Genomic DNA, 13,055 nt, shown 5'->3' with positions numbered 1-13,055 from the left:
TGGAGGGATCAACTTAATTTGCAGATTCAATTGATTACAGACTAGGGGAGAGAGAAAGCCTGGGACAAAATTCTTGTAAACTGCTGGGGGATATTATAAAGCAGTATGAACTTGGCAGATGGACACCGGTGCTATGTGTGTCTGTGTGCAAATGTGTTCCAAGAGCTTTTTCTTTCTTTCTTTTTTTTTTTTTTTTAAAAAAGATGGGGTCTTGCTCTATCTCCCAGGCTGGAGTGCAGTGGCATCATCATAGCTCACTGTAACCTCAAATTTCTGGGCTCAAGCAATCCACTCACCTCAGCCTCCCAAGTATCTAGGACTATAGGTGTGCACCACCACACCTGGCTGATTAAAAAAAATTTTTTGTAGAGATGGGGTCTTGCTATGTTGCCCAGGCTGGTCTTGAATTCCTGGGCTCAAGCCATCCTCCTGCCTCAGCTTCCCAAAGTGCTCAGATTATAGGCATGAGCCACCATGCCCAGTAGCTTTTTCTTTTTCCTTTTTTTTAATATAAGAAGTCAAATTTAATTTGATATAATTTAATAGCTATTTTTGTGTTATGTGATGACTAACATTTCCATTTATTTCCATTTCTCCTATTTACAAGGATATATCCTAAATGCTATAATAGCAAGTACAAAAGTTTAGTGTGTTTTTTATTTTTTGAGATATAATTAACATACAATAGAATGCAGATCTTCTGTGTTCAGTTTGATGATTTTTGACAACGTATATACCCGTGTAATCATCACCAAAATCAAGATGTAGAACATTTCCATCTCCCCTCCCAAAATACGTTTTATTTTTAAAACAGAAAAATATAAAGAAGAAAAAATTTTAAATGCTTATCTCAACAGAGGCAGTTATTAAATACTGTAGAGTGTGTTTCTTGTAGTATTTTCTATGCATATTCTTTTTACATGGTTTCTTTGTTCTTTCAATAATTCTATGAGGGCCTGCGAAGTGCTAGACAATGTCTAGGTCCTAGGGATATGACAATGAACTCAATAGTCCAGACAATACCACCCTAAAAACAAACAATATACAACCTCAGGTAATGATAAGCGCTAGGGAGAAAGATACAGCGGTGTAAAGGGATGGGGAGGGAAGGACCATCCTAGGTAGGACAGTCAGGGACCCCATGGCAGACTGTGGGCAAAAAACGGCCCATTATTCCCCTTGCAATGTGGCTTTGCAGCTTCTTCACCCCCTTGAATCTAGGCTGGTCTTGTGACTTGCTTTAGACAATAGAATGTGGCATAAGTGACATTGTGATAGTTCTGATTCTCAGGAGGCATTTCAAGGTGCTCCTCTGGCTCACAGCCCTGCCCAGCCACTGTGAAAACAAGCCCAGGTGAGCCTGCTGGGGGCGAGAGACCACGTGGGCGCGAGCCAAGCCAGCCTGATTGGCCCAGCTGAGGGTCCTGACGGGAGCCCAGCGAAGATCAGCAGAGCTGCCCCTGCCCCCGCAGACCACAGAGGCGTGAGGAAACCCAGCCAAGACCAGAAGAAAGACCCAGCTAAGTTCAGCCCAAACTGCCAGCCCGCAGGATCGTGAGCTAAACAAATGGGTACTGTTTTAAGCCACAAAGTTTGGGGCTGATTTGTTACACTGCAAGAGCTAACACTGAAACAGTTTCTCCAGGGCAGGGACGTTTGCGCAGAGGGCACTAAGTGATGTGAAGAAGTGAGTCACATGAAGATCTGGGAGAAGAATGTGTCAGCCAGAAGGAGACCAAGGACAAGAGGCCCTGAGAAGTTAAGTATCAATCCGTAGATCAAATTGTTTCCTGTGTTTTTTAACTTTGTATTATGTCACAAATAGTTTCCCACGGCATTAAAAATTACTTGCAAGCATTTTTTCTGTAGGTTGCATACTACTTTCTCTGTATGGACATATCATAACTTACTTAGCCTTTTAAAGCAGGGGTTGACAAACTTTTTCTTTTTTCTTTTTTCTATCTTTTTGTTTGTTAAGACCCTATCTCAAAAAAAAAAAAAAAGAAAGAAAGAAAGAAAAAGAAAAAAAGAAAAGAAAAAGAAAGAAAAGAAAATGAAAGATCATATGTCACACCATTGTAAGTCGAGGACCACCTGTAGTTTCCAGCTACCTTGTGACTTACATGGTGTTAGTTTGCTGAGGCCGCTGTAACCAAGTACCACACTGAATGGCTTAAACAACAGAAACGTATTGTCTTATAGTTCCAGAAGCTTGAAGTCAGAGATCAAGGTTGGCAGGGTCGGTTCCCTCTGAGGCCCGGGAGGGAGAACCTGTTCCACGCATTTCTTCTCTTCTGCTGGTTTGCGGGCGATCTCTGATGTCCCTCGGCTTGCAGATGCAGCAGACTGATCTCTGCCTTGACGTTCCCCGGGCACTCCCCGTGTGCGTGTCTGCTTCCCCTTTTTATAAGGACCTCAGTCATATTGGGTTAGGACCCATCCTAATGACCTCATTTTAACTTGATTACTTCTGTCAAAAACCCTGTCTTCAAGTAATGTCACATTTGGAGGCACTGTGGGCTAGGACTTCAGCGTATGAATTGGGGGGGAACAAAATTCAACCCATAACACATGGTTTTGACTTTATAAGCTCTTTCCTACCTCAGGACCTTTGCATATGCTGTTCTCACTGGAATGCCCTCCTGACCTCTTTGGGGCCTTCCTTTCCTTTAGGTCTTAGCTTACATGTCCCCTCCTAAGAGAGGCTTTCCCCAACCCCTCGCCCCACTACATAATGAGTGTTCCCTGAGCCACCCCGGCCCAGACATTCCCTATTACCCTTTGCCTCAATGCTTTGTTTCCTTCATTGCAATGGGTTTATTTGTCTACATATATTTTTTCCTGTCTCCTTCCTCTAACTGTAAACTCCTTGAAGCCAGGGTTTATGTCTCTGTATCCCCAGTGTTTGTGGACCAAATGACAGAAGAAATGTTGAGTTTACCTGGTCACACTGCAGAGCTAGGATCAGACCCCCGATCTCCTGCCTCCTAATTTCTATGACCTTCCAAATTCCTCCCTAGGAAAGCACCTTTCCAACTGAGCATTGCTACGAAATGAGCCTGCGCACGGGTGCTTGGCATCGTCATTGCAGAGAAGTCATTAAGCGCATGGGCTACCTGGCTTCGAATTGCAGCGTCTCCCTTTTCCAGCTGTGTGAACCCAGTGCCACGCCTGACCTCTCTGCGCTTGGGCTCCCCCTCTGTAGACGTGGGGAATGATGCCCACTGACAGGGCTGCTGTGAGGCTCAAATGAGTTAATGCCTGTGAAGCGCACGGGCTGCCATCACCGTCAGCCTCCCAGAGGCAGGAGGGGCGCTCGGGAGTCAGTATTGATTGTTATCGAGATAATACTATCTCCTTAAATATTCAGCTGGGGCCTACTAAGTGCACGGTGCTCTGGGGGTCGCAGGTGAGCACCATGGCGTCCCTGTCTTCAGGGAGCTTGCCGTGGTGGGACCTAGCGAGTGTGCCACTGAGGCCAGACAGGCAGTGCGGTGCAGAGGTCATCTGCGGGGACCTGGAGTTGGCCTGCGTGAGTTCAAACCCCAGCTCTCCGCCTGGGCAACATGGTGAGACCCTGTCTGTACAATAAATTTAGCAGGCGTGGTGTCGCACACCTATAGTCCCAGCTACTCGGGAGGCTGAGGTGGGAGGATCGCTGGAGCCCAGCAGTTGGAGGTTGCAGTGAGCTATGATCACACCACTCTGCTTCAGCCTGGGTGACAGAGCAAGATGCCGGCTCTCAAAAAAGAAAAAAAAAATCCCAGCTCCGCCACTGCCTGGCTGTGTGACCTAGGGAAAGTCATTTGACATCTCTAAGCTGTGATTTCATTGCCTATAAATTGGGATAATAATAGTATCTGCCCCTCACTGGACTGTGGGGAGCATTAAATGAGCTAGTACTTCGCTCTGCTCAATGAGCACTGTTGGTGGCCTCAGTGTCAGGGCCCTCCCACCCCTGGGCTATGTCAGCTCTCCGGTGGTCCCTGCGTTTACCTCCACCACTCTCCCCCTGCTAGACGCTGTGCATTTTGGTACTGGCGACCATTTTCCTTCATCTGCACGTGGCCCCGCGCAGAGAAGCCCCTCAACACAGGCGTGCTGGAATCCGTGAAGGGATGAATGCACCGGGGCGGGCGGAGTACAACCAGGCAGACATTGCACGACGGAAGGCAGGAACTGGGTGTTCTCACCTGGGCAAGGCCAGCAGCTATGACATCACCTGCACTGTAAGTGCTTTACTAAAGGCGCGCAGAATGAGGGGACGCACGCGTTGGGGGCGGGCTGGGCGGAGAGGGCCGGCCTGCCCCAGCCGCGTCTTTGGCGCCCTGGGCAAGTCTGGAGAGCGCAGCCTCGGCACGTTCTGCCCGCCTGAAGCACTGTCCGTGAGGACGTCTGCAGCTGCCCGCAGCAGAAAGCCCGACTCAGGCTGCCCCGGGTGACGAGGGCGTGGGGAGCGCACAGAGCAGCCGTGGGGGCAGGGCGGTTTCCAGACCGCGCAGGCGCAGGCGAGCGGCTCGACGGCCTCGGCAGGGACCCGGCCCGCGAGCGCGATCGGGAGTCCTGCCCCAAGGCTGCAGATGGGCCCCCCACCCCAGCAGCTCACAGAGGGCAAATATTTGGACAGTTGTGCTGCTTTCTTAGGAAAGAGCTGAGTCACGACCGGTTGAAGCCAATCGCATCCATTCCAGCGCCCCGTGCGAGAGATTGGTCAGGGCCGCTCAGGTAGTATCGGGACGGTGACAGAGGTCAGAAGTCCACAGTGAGTTCTACAAGGCTAAAGTCAAGGTGGCAGCCTGCCTGGTTTCTTCTGGCGGCTCTAGGCGGAATCTGTTCCTTGCCTTTTCCAGCCTCCAGAGCCCACCTGCAGTCCTTGGCTTGTGTTCCACGTCACATCACTTTTTCTCCCTCTAATTCCATTGTCTCATTGCCTTCTACTGGTTCCTGCCTCCCTCTTTTTTATTTTATTTTATTTTTTTAAGACAGGGCCCCTCTCTGTTGCCCAGGCTGGAGTGCAGCGGCGTCATGATAGCCCACTGCAGCCTCAGACCCCTGGGATCAAGCAATCCTCCCATCTCAGCCTCCTACTCGAATAGCTGGGATTACAGGTGTGCACGACCATGTCCTGCTTACTTTTTTTACTTTTTATAGAGATGGGGTCTTACTCTTGCTCAGGCTGGTCTCACACTCCTGAGCTCAAACAACCCTCCTGCCTCGGCCTCCCAGAGTGTTAGGATTACAGGTGTGAGCCACTGTGCCTAGCCAGGCTCTAACTTTTTAAGAATTTGAGGGGCTGGGTGCAGTGGCTCATGCTTGTAATCTCAGTGGTTTGGGAGGCCAAGGTGGGAGGATCACTTGAGGCCAGGAATTCAAGACCAGCCTGGGCAACATGGCAAGACCCCTCTATAAAAACTGGAAAAAAAAAAAAAGTTAGCTAGGCGTGGTGGTACATAACTGTAGTCCCAGTTACTGGGGAGGCTGAGGCAGGAGGATCACTTGAGCCCAGGAATTTGAGGTTACAGTGAGCTATGATGACGTCACTGTACTTCAGGCTGGGCTGGCAACAGAGCAAGACTCTGTCTCCAAAAAAAAAAAAGGCCAAATTAGACATAAGCTTGGGAAATATCCTAGGTAAAGGGGTTCTCTTCCTTCATTTCTTTCATTCTGTGTCCTTCCTCCCTTCCTGGCCTTCATTTATTTGAACATTTTCAAATATCTACCATATGAGACTCTCCCGTTTTAAACCTAGAATTGTTGAGGGTCCTGCTAACTAACTGTTTAACTGTAAGCGCCTTTCAGGCCATCGGGGAAAGGAAAGATGTTTAAGGTCAGCCTGGAATAAATGGTGCATTGTACAGTGGTGTAATCACATTGCTCAATAAAATGAGATCAAAGGTTTAATCGAGCCTATGGGAAGGAAAAAGTTTAAAATCACAGGCTCACAGACCGTGCCGAAATCCGGATGAGAGCTGACAATTTCAGCCTCCTGCCTGGCTGTCTCGTTTCTCCAGGCAGGGCTGGAGCCATCCAGCATGTGTCCCCTTCTTTCATTTTCCTGCAACATGACCTATGACAAGTCCCTTGCGACTTGAGAATGTCCAGCATGACCCCTTGTTGTTGATGTAGGATAATAAGGATGACTTTCCCAAGGCATGCACTTGCATTTCTGGACAACCAATTTTGCACAAACTATACCTGGTGTTGTTTTTGTCAGGATAGTTCTAGCAGTCCTGGGTGAGATGACCAAGAATCTAGAAGTTTGGAGACAATTAGGTTGTTAAAAGTATGCTTCTCAGACTTTTTCTGTATCTAGAAGACATCTTGTTTTTTTAAAAAAAGTTTTGGCTCACGCCTGTAATCCTAGCACTCTGGGAGGCTGAGGTGGGAGGATCACTTGAGCTCAGGAGTTCATGACCAGCCTCAGCAAGAGCAAGACCTGTCTCTACTAAAAATAGAAAAAATTAGCCGGGCATGGTGGCGCATGCCTGTAGTCCCAGCTACTCGGGGGACTGAGGCAGGAGGATTGCTTTTAAGCCTAGGAGTTTGAGGTGGCTGTGAGTTAGGCTGATACCATGGCACTCTAGCCCCAGTGACAAAGCGAGACTCTGTCTCAAAAAAAAAAAAAAGTTTTTGTATGGGTTTCCAAATACCCCATCGCTAATTGTGATGATTTCAGAAAAGGGCCGCCAGTTCTCTCCTTCCTGCATACCTGTCTTTTGCAAAGTGATTTGACAGATTGTCTTGCCAAGAGATGGAGTCTGTTTCCCCATCCCTCCAGTCTGGGCTCTGCCACATGTTTTGCTTTGGTTAATGTGACATTAGAAAATGTGACACAGACAAAACCTGCAAAGTACCTGTGCAGGGGAGCCTGCCTTCTCTTGCTGCTCTTGGCAACCTGGTGCCCACCACTATGTGAACATGCCCAGGCCAGCCTGCTGGACGGCTAGCGACATGTGGCCAAGTTGTTCCTGTCATCCCCAGCTGACACAGAGCCAACTGCCAGTCACGTCAGTGAGGCCATCCTAGACCAACCCACCCCAGTCAAGCTAGCCCAGAATAGAATTGTCCAGCCAACCTGCAGAATTTTAAGATATAAAAAAAGCTTGTTGTTTTAAGCCACTATGTTGCAGGGGATGGTTGTTACACAGCTAAAGCTAACTCATACACAAATATTAAGGAAGTTCTTAAAAACGCTTATATAACTAGAAAAAAAAATCGCATGTCAAGATCATTAGAAATCACAGTAACAGGATTTCCTGTCATTTTCAAGATACCGGAAGCCTATCAGTTGCTTGTTGCTGCATGGAGACGTGTCCTGTGTTGACCCTCTGAGGACAGAAATGAGTCACAGGTGCAATGGAAGACTAGAACCCTGATCAAAGGAGAGGGAAACCAACTCTCACAGGGCCACAGCTCTAACCTCTTTGAAGCCTGCAGCAGGCTGGTGACGAACAGTGGTTCCTCAGAAGGCCCCTGGTGGTTTCTTGGCTCTAGTGCTGCCTTATGAACTAGAGGGACGCTTTTCCGAATGCCTGCAAAGCCATATCACAAGCTACTGACTGCAAGAGAAATAAGCTTTGCCTGGTGGGTGAATGAAAACTGCCAAAATCACATATGATAGAAACATGTGCATAAAGGTGGCTAGTTGTCCCATGGTCCCTACTGCCTAGAATTGCTTGGGTCACTGGGGGTGGCCTTGGATGTTGGCCCTATCACTCAGGCCCGTGGCTGGTGGCCGTCAGCATGGGCCAATCCAGGCCCCAGTAAGCAAACACGCATACACTGAGAATGAGCCTCTGTCAGGTCCGATTATTAAGTGCCCAGAACGCGTAGACTGATGCCGTGCAGGTGGTGGTAGGAGAGGAAGGCTCTGTCTGCCTCGGCCACCCCTGTATCTGGCCAGTTTGGCATTTCAGTAGAAGAGTATGCAGCAGGAAACTTCTGTAACTGCCCTTTCTTTTCTATTTCTGTATGACTTAGGATTTATTGCCTAGAGCTTGAAAACGGCAGTTTCTGTTTGAATAAAACAAAATTAAAGCAGTTTAGACAGTAAGAGATGTGACACGGGGAAATGAGGAGAGGCAGCACGTGGGCAGCTGAGTCACACTGGGGCCGGCTCCCCCCTGCTGCTTAGGACTGCGTGACCTTGGGTGACAGCTCTAGTTGTTTCTCTGCTCTGGTGTTGCCATCTCTAAAATGGGTCAAGGCCAAAGGCAATAATGCAAATAACAGTGCTTTGTAAACCAGCAAATCCTATACAAATGGTTAATTCCTACTGATACACTGACATTTTATTATTTTTTTGGAAAAGGTAATACGTGCACAAAGCAAAATAATTTTTCAAACAGTCTAAATGATACATGGTAAATAAGTTTCCTTCCTCCTGTGTCCTTTAGTAACAGTTTTTTGTGTCCTATCTAGAAATCATAGTTTAAAAATATATATATATACTCACACAAGTAGGTGCATACCATACAAACTATTCTATATACTTATTATTTTATTAATATTTTCTGCTCTTTGGCTCAACAAGATTTTTTTTTTTTTTGAGACAGAGTCTCTGTTGCCTTGGTTAGAGTGCAGTGGTGTCGTCATAGCTCACTGCAGCCTCAAACTCCTGGGCTCCAGCAATCCTCCTGCCTGAGCCTCCTGAGTAGCTGGGACTACAGGCGCTAGCCACGGCACCTGGCTAATTTTTCTATTTTTGGTAGAGACGGGGTCTTGCTGTTGTTCAGGCTGGTCTCGAACTCCTGATCTCAAGCAATCCTCCCGCCTCAGCCTCCCAGAGTGCTAGGATTACAGGCGTGAGCCACCACACCCGGCCCAGGCTGGATAACTGTTTGTGGTGGGCTGTTGCCTTGTGCATTGCAGGGTATGTGGGGGTTTCTCCTCCCCATACACCAAGCAAGCAATTCTGCAGTGGACACGTCCAATTCAATTCAATTTTGGCACTGACACTATCTCCCTGGAGACAGTATCAGATCCCACAGATTGAGGACTTAGTCCCACAAGACTGACCCCCACTTTAGATGCCAGTTGCAAGCACAGGTTGTGGCCTGTCCTTCTGACCTACTGGCTACAAATGCAGGTTCCCACAATATCCTCCTCTGGTTTGATTAATTTGCTGGAGGGGCTCACAGAACTCAGGGAAACACTTGTGTTATTACAAAGGACATAGCCGGAGGGAAGAGGTGCACAGGCCAAGGTATGTGGGAAGGGGTGAGCCACACTCTAGGAACTTGCACCTATGAAGCTATGTGAAAGCTCTCAGAACCCAGTCCTTTTGGGTTTTCATGGGAGCCTTATTCTATAGGCACGATTAGTTAAGTCATTGGCCATTGACGATCAGCTTAACTTTCTGTCCCTCTGCCCTCCCGGAGGCTGGGGGGTGGGGCTGAACAGTCCCAACCCTCTAATCCTGTGACCAGCCCTCAACCTGAGGCCATCCATCACTCCGAAGATTCCAAGGATTTTAGCAGTTGTATGCCAGGAAACCAGAACACAGTGTCACAAGCAGCACCCCTGGTCTCTGCCCACAAAATGCCAAGTGGCATTCTCCCCTATTGTGAAAACCAAAAATGCCTCTAGACATTGGCAGATGTCTCCTTGTGGGTAAGAGTGGGGCAAACCTCCCTGCTCCCATTGAAAATCAACAGGTTGCTGAGAGGACTAAACGAGCAAGTTTTTGTGCAGAAAGCACTTAGAACATGCCTGGCACATAGTGAATGCTATATAAGGGTCTATGATTGTTATTCCCTAGCTCTGGCTTGCCTCATGGAAAATAAATATTTTTGATAATATGGATGCTTAAATACGTGAGTATCGTTAAGCCCATATCTGATTCCACGAGAGAACAAGCACCCAAGTTCCTATTCTAAGATTGCAGGTCAGCAACATCAGTATCAATTGTAGTCTGACCCCTCTGGGGTTCCACTGTGGGGCTTTCGGTATTTTGCACCAAACTAAGATCCCATGCTGATGGCTAGTTCAGCTGTCACCGACCTGCACACCTCCACTGTAACCCCCCTCCTGCAATCTCCAAATGGTGCATACTGCAAATCCTCAGCTCTCCGTAAATCCGTGGCCCTGAAACAACTGGCTGCCCACAAAATTCACCCCGAAAAAGGGAGTGAATAAACACAAAGAAGGGAGGAGGAGGAAAAACAAAAGGCTGAGTTTCTTTAAATTTCTGGCTCTGCAGAGAGCAAGCATTTCCAATGAAAAATAAAGAATTCTTTCTTCTGTGTCTATTTCAGCTGGCATCCAGCTTTTGCTTTTGCCTTGTGAATAATGTCACTGCATCATTATTCTGTCCCACAAGGTAAAACAAAACAAGCAACTTTAACAAGAAGTGTGCTTGTTTAGAGGGAATGGCTCATTTAAAAGCTTTTCAAATAATGTTGCTGTGTTCCCCACTATTTTGCCACACCCCCCTCCTCAGTTTTTCAAAGCTATGGGAAAGTTGTTACTTTGCACACAAGGTATATAAATAATGCCTTCCTGGAAGTCCCCGCCCCCATACACTTTTCCTTTTTTAACAAATTTTTATTATTGCATTTAGTCTTTTGGGATTCCTGGAGTGTCTACAAATAGATTAGCCTCTAAGAATTCTGAGGAACCGTGGTTAGAAAAAAAAAAAACAAACATAAGTTTAATTAGCCATAGTCCTATTTTTGAAATTACATCTGCTCTTTTTTTTTTTTCCTTTTTTTAAAATGTGGATTGGTCTATACAAAAACTTGAAGAGGTTGGATTTTTGGGGATGCATGTTAAGTTTTGATTTGAATAATTTTCATGCTTTTGAAAGTGAAATCAAGAGTATTGAGTGAATAATGTATCATCACACATTAAACATGATCAAACGAAGAGAGCTGAAAAGAAATGATTGCAGAAAAACGAATTGCCAAGAATACTGGGTCACGTGATGTGTGCCGCTGTAGTAAGTGGAAGCAAATCACGCTTCCCAGCTCTGCCTTGGAGGGCTCCATCAGTTTGTCATTCCCAAATCTCGAGACTTGATTAGTCATTGATGTGATGAAAATTAACAGGCTAGTAAAAGGGCCACGTGGCTTGCTGAAGGGCCATTGAAAATCAGACAGCAAGTATAGAAGCCACAGGACTAGACTTGCACGTCTGAAAGGCCTTCTCGATATGCTTTTTCATTTGAGGTGTTTTTCTGTTTCTGAAATAGTGGCTGAAATGGCAATAGTTCTTTCTGAAATTTTAATTGCAACAATACTTCTCAATATCAGGACTCTTTCTGGACAATATTCTTAATTGCCTTTAAAGACAACTCTCCAAAGACACTTGTTGGTTTTGTTTAAATGGCTGCCTGAAAATCATTTGGGCAGGTGGGAGCATTCAAAATGTTAACTTCTACCGGATATATTAGTTCCTGATCGCATCATTTGTCTTTAAAGAATTCTGAAGGTACATGGAAATCACAGGAAATGCTTTTTTTTTTTTTCTTTTTGAGACAGAGTCTTGCTCTGTTGCTTGGGCTAGAGTGCCGTGGCATCAGCCTAGCTCACAGCAACCTCAAACTCCTGGGCTCAAGTGATCCTCCTGCCTCAACATTCTGAGTAGCTGACTACAGGTGCACACAACCGTGCCTGGCTACTTTTTTCTATTTTCAGTAGAGACAGGGTTCTCGCTCTTGCTCAGGCTGGTCTCGAACTCCTGAGCTCAAGTGATCCTCCCACCTCTCAAAGTGGTAGGATTATAGGCATAAATCACCGCACCTGCCAGAAATGAACTTTTTTCGTCATCCGTATTAGTTATCTATTGCTGCATAACAAATTATCCCAAAACTTAACACCTTAAAACTACAAAAAAAGGTTAGGAATTGGGCACAGTTGAGCTACGTGTCTCTAACTCAGGGTCTGTAACAAAGCTGAGTAAGATGCGGGCCAGGGCTGCAATCATTTAAGGCTCGATGGGGGATGATCTGCTTCCAAGCTCACTCACATGCTGTTGGCAGCCATGGGGTCCTTGCTAGTTGGTAGGAGACAGCAGGTCTTTGCCACGTGGGCCTCTCCACAGGGCAGCTTACAACATGGCTGCCAGCTTTCTCCAAAGCAAGTGAGCCAGAGAAGGCAGTCCAAAACAGAAGCCACAGGGTTTTTTTGTACCCTAATCTTGGAAGTGAAAACCCATAATTTTTCCTAACTTTTTGTTAGAAAGGAGTCACTACGTATGGCTTCAATTCAAATGGGGAGGGTTTCACAGGATCTGAACACCGTGAGGCAAGGATCATTTGAGTTCATCATAGAGGCTGGCTGCCATGCCATTTGTTTTGAGGTGCATTACCCTGACATTTTCATATAAAGCTAAAGCCTTCTGATATCATAGTTGCTGCTGAATAACCATCTTTTCAGAGGTCTAGAATTCCTGTGAAGAGTTTGCAAGAAAAGATATTACTTGGCTTTGGGGTAGTGATCCTTCCTCCACAAAGAAAAAAGGGGGTATAAAATAGAGGTGAAATAAAGGTTCTACTGGTTTCCATTTTAATAAAAGGCAGAAATCATATTTTATGATAAACACTCAAACATTCCAGGTGTGAATGTAAAATGGCACAATCACCTTGGAAAAAGGGTTTGACAGTATCTTTAAAAAGTTAAATATTATATAAATTTACCAGACCACCCAACAATTCCATTAGTAGGAACTTACCCATGAGAAATGAAACATATGTTCACATGAAGACATATGTTCACAAATGTTCACAGCAACATTATATACAATAGCCAAAAACTGGAAACAATCTAAACACCCACCAACTGTCAAATAGATACACAAAATATGGTCCGTCTATACAATGAAATACTCAGCGATAATAAGGAATGAAATACTGATACATTCTATAACAGATAAACCTCAAAAAACATTATGCTGGCCGGGCGCGGTGGCTCACGCCTGTAATCCTAGCACTCTGGGAGGCCGAGGCGGGTGGATCGCTGGAGGTCAGGAGTTCGAGACCAGCCTGAGCAAGAGCGAGACCCCGTCTCTACTAAAAATAGAAAGAAATTATATGGACAACTAAAATATATATATAC

The sequence above is a fragment of the Eulemur rufifrons genome, chromosome 21 (genome assembly GCF_041146395.1).
Source record: "Eulemur rufifrons isolate Redbay chromosome 21, OSU_ERuf_1, whole genome shotgun sequence".
Taxonomy (NCBI): Eukaryota; Metazoa; Chordata; class Mammalia; order Primates; family Lemuridae; genus Eulemur; species Eulemur rufifrons.
This window is presented reverse-complemented; position numbering follows the sequence as displayed.